At 44.2% G+C, this 12,500-nt stretch overlaps 1 protein-coding gene across 4 annotated transcripts in view; it reads right to left on the bottom strand.

The window, feature by feature from the left end:
- LOC135523401 (RNA binding protein fox-1 homolog 3-like) overlaps positions 1-12,500 on the bottom strand; it is a 706,321-nt gene that overhangs the window by 159,075 nt on the left and 534,746 nt on the right. The window lies entirely within an intron of this gene.

Genomic DNA, 12,500 nt, shown 5'->3' with positions numbered 1-12,500 from the left:
GCTTTGACTACGTTCAGACTTAGTGAGCATAGCCTTGCTATTGAGAAAGGCAGCCGTAGACAGACCTGGCTCTCAAGAGAAGACAGACTATGTGCTCACTGCCCACAAAATGAGGTGGAAACTGAGCTGCACTTCCTAACCTCCTGCCCAATGTATGACCATATTAGAGAAGCATTTTTCCCTCAGATTACACAGATACACAAAGAATTCGAAAACAAAACGGATTTATACATTGTTACAACAGTGTATATATACATAGTATGACATTTGTAATGTCTTTATTATTTTGAACCTTATGTATGTTAAATGTTTTCTCTTCATTTTAATGTTTATTTCACTTTTGTATATCATCTACTTCACTTGCTTTGGTAATGTTAACACATGTTTCCCATGCCAATAAAGCCCCTTGAATTGAATTGAAGAGAAAGAGAGAGAGAGAGAGAGAGAGAGAGAGAAAGAGAGAGAGAGAGAGAGGGAGAGAGAAGGAGAGATAATGGTTAGTGCTTGTTGGCAAATCAGTGTATCATGCTGAGTATGGTTTAAAATAAGATATGTGATATACAACACTATAGCGCAGGGTTTCCGTGTCTTTGGGGACTACCAGGGCCACGTTCAGTAGATTGTCGATCGTTGCAGATAGAAGTGCCACAAGTAGAACTGGCGTGATTGATTATGCTTCATGTCAGACAGGCATGTTTGTCCTACGTAGTATATTTCTATCTGAACGTAGAGGAAAGGAGGATGGGTAGAAACAGAGAGTGAGACACATGAGACAAAAACCCAGTTTGGTCTGTCTATTTTAATTGAGTTATGATCACCCACGGTTTTGCAATAAAAAAGCCACAAGCGTTAAGAATGAGAGATGACACAAGCAATCAGTGCCCTGTCTCTCTGTCCCTCAATAAAACGCCAGGAGAGAGATGCTCAAATCTAATAAACACACACACACACACACACACACACACACACACACATCAGACCTTTTCTTGACATGGGTCGTCCCTCCCTTACCAGACCCCCAACCTCTCTCTCTCTCTCTCTCTCTCTCTCTCTCTCTCCCTCTCTATGTCTCTCTCTCTCTCTCTCTCTGTCTCTGTCTCTCTCTCTCTCTGACTCTCCCTGTCTCTCTCTATGTCTCTCTCTATTTCTGTCTCTCTCTGTTTCTCTCTGTCTCTCTCTCTCTCTCTCTCTCTCTCCCTGTCTCTCTCTGTCTCTCTCTATGTGTGTCTCTCACTGTTTCTCTCTGTCTCTCTTTCTCTCTCTCTCCTCCTCTCTCTCTCTCTCTCTCTCTCTCTCTCTCTCTCTGTCTCTCTTTATGTTGTAAAATACTTTTTCACCATAATTTGCAAGTAAATTCATTAAAAATCCTACAATGTGATTTTCTGGATTTTTTTTCTCATCTTGTCTGTCATAGTTGAAGTGTACCTATGATGACAATTACCGGACGCTCTCATCTTTTTAAGTGGGAGAACTTGCACAATTGGTGGCTGACTAAATACTATTTTGCCCAACTGTACACTCAATTAGTATTTGGTAACATTGCCTTTAAAATGTTTACCTTGGGTTTTGTTTCGGGTAGCCTTCCACAAGCTTCCCACGATAAGTTGAGTGAATTTTGGCCCATTCTTCCTGACAGAGCTGGTGTAACTGAGTCAGGTTTGTGGGCCTCCTTGCTCGCACACACTTTTTCAGTTCTGCCCACAAATTTTCGCTAAGATTGAGGTCAGGGCTTTGTGATGGCCACTCCAATACCTTGAATTTGGTGTCCTTAAGCCATTTTGCCACAACTTTGGAAGTATGCTTGGGGTCATTGTCTACTTGGAAGACCCATTTGCGACTTAAACTTCCTAACTGATGTCTTAATTATTAACAAGAAATGGTTGAAAAACAACTTTTAATGATTCCAACCTAAGTGTATGTAAAATTCCGACTTCAACTGTATATTTATTCATTTTCCTTTTGTAGTTTAACTATTTACACATTTTTACAACATTGTACACAGCCAATAGTATAACTTGGTTATAATTTGAAATGTCTCAAATGTCACTTTTGTGAGTGTAATGTGTAATCTGGAAAAATGTCTTGTTGCTAGACTGGTTGCTATGCAACATAACCACAGGTTTTGCTGTATTTGATAGCTAGCTTACATTAACTCTATGCAAAAACAGAGCATTGGCACCACTTCTAGAGCGACTAATATATGATGTATTATCTGTTGATCTGGATGTTTCCTTTTATTGTGCACGACTGATTTTTTTTCCCATGTTATCATTTGTTGTTTGTCTGCCCATGTTGTTGTTTTTGTTGTTTGTCTGCCCCTGTTGTTGTTTGTTATTTGTCTGTCAATGTTGTTGTTTGTTTGTCCATGTTGTTGTTTGTTGTTTGTCTTTCCATGTTGTTGTTTGTTGTTTGTCTGTCAATGTTGTTGTATGTTATTTGTCTGCCCATGTTGTTGTTTGTTGTTTCTTGTTTGTCTGTCCATGTTGTTGTTTGTTATTTGTCTGCCCATGTTGCTTGTCTGCCCATGTTGTCATTTGTTGTTTGTCTGCCCATGTTGTTGTTTGTTGTTTGTCTGCCCATGTTGTTGTTTGTTGTTTGTCTGCCCAGTTTGTTGTTTGTCCTCCCATGTTGTTGTTTGTTGTTTGTCTGCCCATGTTGCTGTTTGTTGTTTGTCTGCCCATGTTGCTGTTTGTTGTTTGTCTTCCCATGTTGTTGTTTGTTGTTTGTCTGCCCATGTTGCTGTTTGTTGTTTGTCTGCCCATGTTGTTGTTTGTTTTTTGTCTGCCCATGTTGTTGTTTGTTGTTTGTCTTCCCATGTTTTTGTTTGTTGTTTGTCTGCCCATGTTGCTGTTTGTTGTTTGTCTGCCCATGTTGTTTGTCTGTCCATGTTGTTGTTTGTTGTTTGTCTGTCCATGTTGTTGTTTGTTATTTGTCTGCCAAGGTTGTTTGTCTGCCCATGTTGTTGTTTGTTGTTTGTCTGTCCATGTTGTTGTTTGTTGTTTGTCTGCCCTTGTTGTTTGTCTGTCCATGTTGTTGTTTGTTGTTTGTCTGCCCATGTTGTTGTTTGTTATTTGTCTGCCCATGTTGTTTGTCTGCCCATGTTGTTGTTTGTTGTTTGTCTGCCCATGTTGTCGTTTGTTGGCTCCAAGCTGCTGGATATGGATGCCATTCTTCTATCTGGGGGAGCTGCTGCTGTGTTGTCAGAGAGAGTAGTTCTCCAAAGCTTCCTGGCTTCCAGATTTGTCCTCCAGTAACTTTGTAGAGAGGTTTCTGATCTGTGTCCTCTGACAGACGTTCTATATCCTGCCTCTAGTCCGGCATCCGACAGTTTCTGGACCAAGTTGGTTCGGAGGCAGTGGTTTGTGTAAATCTGTGTCATACCAGCTGTTTTGCAGATCTTTGGCAACATTGCTGTGAAGGTGTGCACTCCCATCGACTCTGAAACATATCACAAAAGACAGAATATTGTCAAGCATTCATAGCTACCGGTTGTATTGTCAGGCTAAATTGGTTTTTAGATAGCTGACATTTAAATACCTTATATCATCATTCACTGCTTTCCATTTCGGTTGGAGGTACAAGACTAGGAAGTCGGGGAGCAGATAATCGACGCAACCCCGGGCAGAGGGGATCCCCAGGCAGATCAAACATGAATCTCAGTCCTCTCTCCCTGTTTTTCTCCTGCAGATCCTACTGGGCAGAGGGGATCCCCAGGCAGATCAAACGTGAATCTCAGTCCTCTCTCCCTGTTTTTCTCCTGCAGATCCTACTGGGCAGAGGGGATCCCCAGGCAGATCAAACATGAATCCCAGTCCACTCTCCCTGTTTTTCTCCTGCAGGATCCTTTTTTTGTGGGTTCCCCAGGCAGAGTCACATACTGTAGGCAGTCCTCTCTCCATTGTTTTTCTCCAGATCCTAGCAGACAGCTTTCCCCTTCCCCTTTGAACATTAAACCTCTCTCCCTGTTTTTCTCCTGCAGATCCTAGAGGCAGAGGGGATCCCCAGGCCATCAAATGTGAATCTCAGTCCTCTCTCCCTGTTTTTCTCCTGCAGATCCTACCAGGCAGAGGGATCTGGTCCCAGGCAGATCTATGTTGGATGTCTTGTTTGTCTGTTTTTCTCCTGCAGATCCTGGCAGATGGTTCCCAATCAGATCGAAGGTGTTAGTCATTCTCCCTCTTTTTCTCCTGCAGATCCATATTTAGGGGCCTCCCTGTGTTGGGTTTTGTGGGTGAATCCCTGTCCACTCTTCCTGTTTTTACTCCAGAGATCCTTGGGCAGGGGATCCCCAGGCAGATCTTGTTTTTGTCCATATCCTGTTTTCTCCTGTCATCTTTATTAAAGATGATCAAATGTGAATCTCAGCTCTTTGGTCCCTGTTTTTCTCCTGAAGATCCTGACACTGGGGAGAGGATCCCCAGCAGATCGAATGTGAATCTCAGTCCTCTCTCCCTGTTTTCTCCTGCAGATCCTACCGGGCAGAGGGATCCCCAGGCAGATCAAATGTGAATCTCAGTCCTCTCTCCCCCTGTTTTTCTCCTGCAGATCCTACCGGGCAGAAGGGATCCCCAGGCAGATCAAATACTGAATCTCAGTCCTCTCTCCCTGTTTTTCTCCTGCAGATCCTACCGGGCAGAGGGGATCCCCAGGCAGATCAAAATCTCAGTCAGACTCAGTTTTTATGCAGATCCTACAGAGGGGATCCCCATGGCAGATCAAAATCTCAGTCCCTCTCCCTGTTTTTTCCTGCAGATCCTACCGGGCAGAGGGTGATCCCCAGGCAGATCAAATGTGAATCTCAGTCCTCTCTCCCTGTTTTTCTCCTGCAGATCCTACCGGGCAGAGGGGATCCCCAGGGATCAAATGTGAATCTCCCCTCTCCCTGTTTTTCTCCTGCAGATCCTGGGCAGCAGAGATCAAACATGAATCCCTGTCCATGACCTGTTTTTCTCCTGCAGATCCTACCGGGCAGAGGGGATCCCCAGGCAGATCAAATGTGAATCTCAGTCCTCTCTCCCTGTTTTTCTCCTGACAGATCCTAGGGCAGAGGGGATCCCCAGGCAGATCAAATGTGAATCTCAGTCCTCTCTCCCTGTTTTTCTCCTGCAGATCCTACCAGGCAGAGGGGATCCCCAGGCAGATCAAATGTGGAACACAGTCCTCTCTCCCTGTTTTTCTCCTGCAGATCCTACCGGGCAGAGGGGATCCCCAGGCAGATCAAATGTGAATCTCAGTCCTCTCTCCCTGTTTTTCTCCTGCAGATCCTACCACAGAGATAGAGGATCCCCAGACCCCTCACATCAATCACAACCTCTTCCCTGTTTTTCTCCTAAAGAGAAAACTAATGAAGGGATCCCCAGGCAGATCAAAGGCTCAGTCCTCTCTCCCTCTTTTTCTCCTGAGATCCTACACCATGGGGATCCCCAAGATCAAATGTGAATCTCAGTCCTCACTCCCTGTTTTTCTCCTGACAGATCCTACCATGCTAAGTGATCCCCATTCAGAATGAAACCCCAAAAACAGTCCTCTCCCCTCTACCTTCACCTGCAGAAACCTTTGAGGATCCCACAATCATTATTCAGCCCAGCTTTAACAGTTGCAGAAATTCCCAATCCCCAGACAAATAATTACAAAAACATTTCCCTGTTTTTCTCCTGCAAAAGACAGACCGGCAAAGGGATCCCCAGGCAGATCAAAGCAGAACAGCCAAAATAGCGTTTTAAGTCCTAAGGTGGGGGATCCCCAGAAAGGTAATATCCTGTCTTATTTATTTCCTCTGTTTTCATCACTGCAGATCCCTCCAGGCAGAGGGGATCTCACTCTCTAACGTTGTACTCAGTCCTCTCTCCCTCTTTTTCTCCTCAGATCCTGGGCAGAGGGGATCCCCAGGCAGATCAAATCTGAATTCAGTCCTCTCCATCCCTCACTTTTTCTCCTAATCTACTTCCCCAGGCTCTCCTCATCCCTCTCACTCTTTTTCTCTAATCTACTTCCCCTCAGATCTCCAGTCCCTCACTCCCTTTTTTAATCTAGATCCTACCCAGAGGGGATCCCCCATCAAACTTGAATCTCACTCCTCTCTCCCTCCCTTTTTCTTTCTCTAATCTACCCAGAGGGGATCCCCATCTCTCGTTCTCTAATCTACTTCCCTCTTTTTCTCCATCCCTCACTCTCTTTCTTTAATCTACTTCCCCGTCTCTCCATCCCTCACTTGTCTTTCTCTAATCTACTTCCCTTTCTCTCCATCCCTCAACATTAAACCTTCAGGTGTTTCTACTTCCAGAGCCTCTGTCCATCCCTCACCATAGTTTGCTTTGTATGTTTCTATGTTTTGTTTGGTCCATCCCTCACTCTCTTTCTCTAATGTCTTGTTTGTCTGTTTCTGTGTTTCCCTCACTCTCTTTCTCAATCTACAGGTTTAGTCATTGTCTCCCATCCCTCACCTGTTTTGTGTTGGGTAATCTATTGTTCCTGTTTTTGTCCATCCTACACTCTCTTTCTCTTTCTACTTCTTGTTTTTCCATCCCTCACTCTCTTTCATCTTTATCTAAAGATGTATCAAATCCCTCACTGCTTTGGTCTCTAATCTACTTCCCCTCTCTCCATCTGCAGGTGGTGTTCAGTTGTGGCTCTAATCTACTTCCTCACTCTCCTCCCTCACTCATCTTTTTAATCACTTCCCTCAAAAACATCCCTCACTCTCTTTCTCTAATCTACTTCCTCTCTCCATCCCTCACTCTCTTTCTCTAATCTACTTCCAGGCTCTCTTTTCATTGTGATCCACCAGTAAATCTCTGTATCAGACTCTTTAATATGAGGATAACATTTGTCTCTCCATCCCAAAATCAAGAGCTCCTATTAAATGAGCTTTTAACAAGTGCATGGTGTGTCACTCTCTTTCTCTAATCTACTTCCCCTCTCTCCATCCCTCACTGGAAGTCTTCTCTAATCTACTTCCCTCTCTCCATCCCTCACTCTCTTCTAATCTACTTCCCTCTCAGAGAGACTCCATCCCTCACTCTCTTTCTCTAATCTACTTCCCTCTCTCCATCCCTCACTCTCTTTCTCTAATCTACTTCCCTCTCTCCATCCCTCACTCTCTTTCTCTAATCTACTTCCCCTCTCTCCATCCCTCACTCTCTTTCTCTAATCTACTTCCCTCTCCTCCATCAACACAACTGCTTTGTTCCACTCTTAATCTAAAACTTCCCAGAGGCTCTCTCCATCCCTCACTCTCTTTCTCTAATCTACTTCACGCAGACACCCACCCATGCTCACTGACTTTCACTAATCTAAAAACACAGTTCCTCCACCTCTCCCTTCACCTCACAATCCCTCACTCTTTCTCTAATCTACTTCCCCTATTCCATCCCTCACTCTCTTTCTCTAATCTACTTCCCAACTCTCTCCAAATCCCTACAAAAACTTTCTTTCTCTAATCTACTTCCCCTCTCTCCATCCCTTAAGTCTCTTTCTGTCTTATCTACTTCCCCTCTGTTTCCATCCCTCCCTCTCTTTCTCTAATCTACTTCCCCTCTCTCATCCCTCCTTCTCTTTCTCACTACTCTTTCTCTAATCTACTTCCCCTCTCTCTCCATCCCTCACTCTCTTTCTCTAATCTACTTCCCCTCTCTCCATCCCTCACACTCTTTCTCTAATCTACTTCCCCTCTCTCTCCAACCCTCTCTCTCTTTCTCTAATCTACTTCCCCTCTCTCCATCCCTCACTCTCTTTCTCTAATCTACTTCCCCTCTCTCTCCATCCCTCACTCTCTTTCTCTAATCTACTTCCCCTCTCTCCATCCCTCCCTCTTTACCTGAGTAGCTCCATAACTCCAGGCTGTCTAATTTGTTCAGTCTCTGTGATATCCCTTTAAATAATGTTTATTCATTAGGGCTGTCTGCTGTGCTGCCACGCTGCGTATTATTTTATTCAGGCATCATTAGGTTGTCCTGTTTCACAAGCCCGGGTCCATCCTATCGATAACTCAGCCCATCCCAACGCTCCCTGTTGTGGCTAGCATGCTAACAGACGCCACCATGGCAACCATACATCTGGCCTGGCAACGACAGCCTGAAGAATGAAGTTGCAGGCCAGTCACCTGACTGCAGGGCTGCCAACATTACACACACACGCGCACGCGCACGCGCACGCACACGCACACACACACACACACACACACACACACACACACACACACACACACACACACACACACACACACACACACACACACGCTGATCATCTATCAGGCTAAGCCAAGCCACAATGTTGTTCTAATTATGAACCCTTACCCTACATTTCCCATGCCCCTAAGGAAATGTAATCTCTCACTCTTCTTCTTTGAATTCCATATTGTCACTGCCACTCTTTTCTTCCTCTGTATTCGCTGCTAAAGCCACTTTCTACCACTCTAAATGTCAAGCGTCTGCCTCCAACCCTAGGAAACTTTGTTCCACCTTCTTCTCCGTCCTTATTCCTTCACCCCTTCCCCCTCCATTAATCAGCTTATTGAGTACACAGGTCCCACTCACACAGAACTACCCTTCAACCTTGACCTCTTTCTCCCCTCTCTCCAGGTGACAACCTGTGACTCGTGAGGTCGGGCCACCTAACAACCTGAATGCTCGACCCCATCCCCTCCTCCCTTATCCATCCTCTCCTCCCTCCTCCATCCCCTCCTCCCCCCTCCATCCCCTCCTCCCTCCCCCATCTCCTCCTCTCTCCTAAATCCCCTCCTCCCTCCTCCATCCCCTCCTCGCTTATCCAGACCATCTCTGGAGACCTTCTCCCAACCCTCACTTCCCTCATCAACTCATCCCTGACTACTGGCTACATCCACTCTGACATCTATATGGCCTGAGTCTCTCCCCTCCTCAAGAAACCAACACTCAACTCCCTCCTCAAGAAACCAACACTCGACTCCCCTCCTCAAGAAACCAACACTCGACTCCCCTCCTCAAGAAACCAACACTCGACTCATCTGACATCAAAAACGATACACCTGTACTCCTTCTTTCTTTTCTTTTCTAAATACTGTCTCTGATCAACCTTCTTGTTATCCCTGACAGAACAATCTTCTTGACCCGAACCAGTCAGGCTTCAAGACGGGTCAGTCAACCCAGACTGCTCTCCTCTGTGTCACGGAGGTTCTCCACACTGCCAAAGTTGATTCTCTCTTCTCTGTTCTCATCCTCCTAGATCTATCTGCTGCCTCCGATACTGTGAACCATCAGATCCTCCTCTCCACCCTCTCAGGGCTGGGTGTCTCAGGCTCTATCAGATCCTCCTCTCCACCCTCTCAGGGCTGGGTGTCTCAGGCTCTATCAGATCCTCCTCTCCACCCTCTCAGGGCTGGGTGTCTCAGGCTCTATCAGATCCTCCTCTCCACCCTCTCAGGGCTGGGTGTCTCAGGCTCTATCAGATCCTCCTCCCTCCACCCTCTCAGGGCTGGGTGTCTCAGGCTCTATCAGGTCCTCTCCACCCTCTCAGGGCTGGGTGTCTCAGGCTCTATCAGATCCTCCTCTCCACCCTCTCAGGGCTGGGTGTCTCAGGCTCTATCAGGTCCTCTCCCACCCTCTCAGGGCTGGGTGTCTCAGGCTCTGCACACTCTTGGATTGCATCCTAAATTGCTCCTACCAGGTGATGTGGAGACGATCTTTGTCTGCATCACATACTCTCACTACTTGTGTCCCCCAGGGCTCGGTTCTAGGCCCTCTCCTCTTCATACACCAAGTCAGTTGACTCCGCTGCTCCAATCATTACTATGCGAATGACACTCAACTTCTCTTTCCCCTCTTCTGACACCCAGACGGCGACACACATCTCCGCGTGCCTGGAAGATATCTCAGGGCCCACCACCTCAAGCTCAACCTCGACAAGATGGAACTACCCTTCCTCCTGGCGAAGCCCTGCCCACACAAAGACCTCTTCATTACTCCACAGTGTCGCCCTCCCAGAGTGCAAAGACGTCTGATTCTACTGATAGCTACAATATTAGCTCCCATCTGTTCCAGGTATAATACCCTCATGAAATGAAACCCTCGCCGTGTGCAATAATTATGGCAGAAATTAGTAGCTAAATAAGCAGAGGAACAGAGAGGAGAGAACAAACAGAAAAGTGTTAGAAACAATCAACAGGCTAAGAAACACAAAAGGAGAAGACTATTCTAATTTCTGTGGTTATAAAGGGGACCGGTATCACAGATATTCAATAAACAGCCAGGTTTGTGACCAATGCAGGAATATTGGGGAAGCAAACTCATAAGTCAGAGGACCAACCAACTCTCAAACGTGTTATGACGGGAATGCAGTATCAAATCAAATCAAATGTATTTATAAAGCCCTTCGTACATCAGCTGATATCTCAAAGTGCTGTACAGAAACCCAGCCTAAAACCCCAAACAGCAAGCAATGCAGGTGTAGAAGCAGTACCATTTAGGATGCTGTCTCAGACTGTGTGACTTGTTCATGTCATCAATCAACAAAGTTATAGGATAGTCAACCTGCATAGAATCAATATAATCATCTGACAATCTGGGAATGAGACTTTAGAGGCTGTTGATCCTTAGCATGCCTATACACAGTTTTTGAATGACACATCCAGTTCTTACAATCTTGCTACTAAAAGTGCTACTAACTACCAAAAGTACAGCCTAAGATAAAAACAAACATGGCTGACCAATGGTATTATTGCATCCCTTTCTTTTACACATACACCATTTAGCAGAGACTCTTATCTAGAGTGACTTATTGGAGCAATTAGGGCTAAGTGCCTTGCTCAAAAGGGCACATCGGCATATTTCTATTCACCTGGTCGCCCTGAACCAGCAACCTTTTTGATTACAGGCCCAACGCTCTAACCTCTATCTTTCAAAGCTTATTCCACACAACCATCTGAGATTCAAAACATATAGGAACAAATTCTAGCAAATTACTAGAACAACCCCAAAAATTATACTATGACAGTGAACTGTCAACGCATAGGAGCAATATGAGAGCACTACGGGGCACTATCAATTAAATCCTCAATACAAAGATGAAACCCAAATCCTTCCCCAATGAATTCCTAGTCCACAGATCACTTACTTCTGATGCAACAACAGTAAAACACAAATGTAATCTGTTTTTCAAAGAAATTAGGCCTGCTTTAGAAGACAAAATGTATGAATCTGTCCCAATCTAGCAAGTTTCAATTTACCCCTGTGTCAATGAGGTGCGTGACATCTTATTATCTCTGAAAAACACTTCCTCTGATCACGACAGATTGGATGCTAAGCCGGCTAAAGAAATGTTTGATTACATTATCATACCTCTTGTCCCCATTTTGAATCTATAATTTGCTAAGGGCATTATGCCCTATTAACTGAAATTGGCCAAAATTATTTCAATTCAGAAAGCTGTTGTTCCAGCAAACTTTACAAATTACAAAGAAATTAAGTGTGGTGTGCCGCAGGGATCAATTCTTGGACCACTATTAATTATGATTTATTTAAATGATTTTGACAATACATCCAAAGATCTTTCCCAGGTATTATTTGCTGATGATACAAGTGTTTTACTCTCAGAAAGATTTAAATAACCTTATTAGTGTTGTTAATGATGAATTATGTAATATCTCAAAGCGGTTTAAAATTAAATAATTGTCACTGAATCAACAGCAACAAAAAAAGGTAATTTAAAAATTAAAGAAAATAAAAACTATAGAGATTATATAGGGGTCCATATTGATAATATAGTTGTTGTACTCATGCCTGTACAACCCACTTTCTTGGTGTTCTGATTGATGATGAATTGACACGGAAACCACACATAAAGACAATAACCTCTGAGATGGTCCAAAAATGAGGAATACTTGGCAAAATGAGATGTCTCCTAAACAGAAGCACTGCTCTCAGTCTTTAATACACAATGATATTCCTATTCATCAGTTACTGTAACCTTATATGGACCAGCACACATCATACCAAAACTATCGCCTGCAGAAATAATTTCATCTGCTGGTTTTAGAGATCATTCAGCACCATTTTTGAAAATATGTGCTCTTGAATATTTAATGAATTAATTATTTTCAAGTTGCTCAGTTTGTTTATGCCACTTTAAATCACTTATTACCCATTTTCTTCAAAAACTATTTTACAGCCACATGAATTCCATAACTACTCAACAAGACACAGACAAATCCACGACACCCATATTCAAGAACAATTCTCATTTCTGATTTACCCATAGAGGCCCTATAATCTGGAAAATATTCCCGCCTGAATTTACCAAGCTATCCCCGTATTTGATTAAAGAAAAAAAAGCCACCTTCTGTCCATGACAGTTCTACTCCACCAGTAGCATTCTGTTCAGATGTTCTGTTCCTTTATCTCCTTAGTGTACTTATGTGTACTCTCATGCCCAGAAAGAGGCCTGTTCCTGGATATGGAGTTAGGGCCTTTATGCCTGTTTGTCCACATTGCTGAATCTGTGGTGTGAGGGCCTTTATGACCATTCCC

Source organism: Oncorhynchus masou, chromosome 31, assembly GCF_036934945.1.
Source record: "Oncorhynchus masou masou isolate Uvic2021 chromosome 31, UVic_Omas_1.1, whole genome shotgun sequence".
Taxonomy (NCBI): Eukaryota; Metazoa; Chordata; class Actinopteri; order Salmoniformes; family Salmonidae; genus Oncorhynchus; species Oncorhynchus masou.
This window is presented reverse-complemented; position numbering and strand designations above follow the sequence as displayed.